We start from the raw sequence: 1,223 nt of genomic DNA, 5'->3' as shown, positions 1-1,223 counted from the left end.
AGCCACCATGTGATTGCTGGGATTCGAACTCAGGACCACTGGAGGAGCAGCCCGTGCTCTGAACTGCTGAGCCATCTCTCCAGCCCAGGTAATTTAAACACTACCTGGGGGTGTGTCTCAGTGACTGCACACACATGCAGGGCTCTGGGTTGGAGATTCAGCATATCTCCAAACAAAACGAATAAGGAAATAAAAAGAGGAAGAAGAGGAGAATCAAATAAGAAATGATGATATAGCTGATTATACCTTACTCTGGACTTACTTCTCATGTTAACAGCTTTTTTTGGATTTATGGATTTGTTTTGTTTGTTTTGTTTTGTTTTGTTTTGTTTGTTTGTTTGTTTTTCATAAACTTTACTTAAGGAACACCCCTGATCTGAAATTGTGGAATCTGACATGTTCCAAATTCAGGAGCAGTTCAGATTTCAAATTTTCTAATTAAAGATGCTCAACTGTAATGGAGAGAGTGCTGAGATCCTGGGCTATAGAGGGGCCAAGCCAAAGCCAAGACGTTAGCCCCGGTGTGATGGTGTGCCTTAGCCCCGGTGTGGTGGTGTGTGCCTTTAATCCTAGCAGGTGGGAAGTGGAGGCAGGGTGAATTCCAGGACATCCTGGGATACATAGAGAGACCCTGCGTGAACAATAAAGATGGTGGGCTCTTCTTTTATCATTATGCATTTCATAACATGCTGCATAGCCTTTGAGCAGGAACAGATGACCATAGCTGAGTAATTTTTTTTTTTTATCAGCCAGGAAAATGTCTCCTTAGTCAATGTTCTCCAGGCCCCCGGACACATAGTAGTGATTGACTCCAATAACCCTTGGTACTAAACCCCAGCGATCCTTTTTTCCTTGTCCCTGATTGTGAACTTGTGTATGTAAGCAGTGGACACCCCCAGAGATGATCAAGCACACTCCCATAATGGCGAGGTCAGGGAGAATTTCAAGCCACCTCTCTACACTGTTACACTCCAAACTGTCACTGGCTTCTCAGAGGTGACCTGGCTTCACCTCCTTTCCTGCAGCATGTGGGAGAGGCAGTGATGGTCTCTTCTTAAAAGGTATGGTCATTTTAGGACTTTAAAAGTCTGCTCTAGGGCACTTACAATAGCAGAAATAAAGGCTTACATTCACCCAATAAATATTTATTTATATGAGTACACTGTAGCTGTCTTCAGACACACCAGTAGAGGGTGTCAGATCCTATTACAGATGGTTGTGAG

The 1,223-nt window shown here is 43.7% G+C and overlaps 1 pseudogene; it reads right to left on the bottom strand.

Annotated features, from left to right (window-relative positions):
* Positions 1–765: 765 nt before the first annotated feature.
* Positions 766–1,223, bottom strand: part of LOC110313133 — a 6,374-nt pseudogene continuing 5,916 nt past the window's right edge.

This window comes from Mus pahari, chromosome 23, assembly GCF_900095145.1.
Source record: "Mus pahari chromosome 23, PAHARI_EIJ_v1.1, whole genome shotgun sequence".
Taxonomy (NCBI): Eukaryota; Metazoa; Chordata; class Mammalia; order Rodentia; family Muridae; genus Mus; species Mus pahari.
This window is presented reverse-complemented; position numbering and strand designations above follow the sequence as displayed.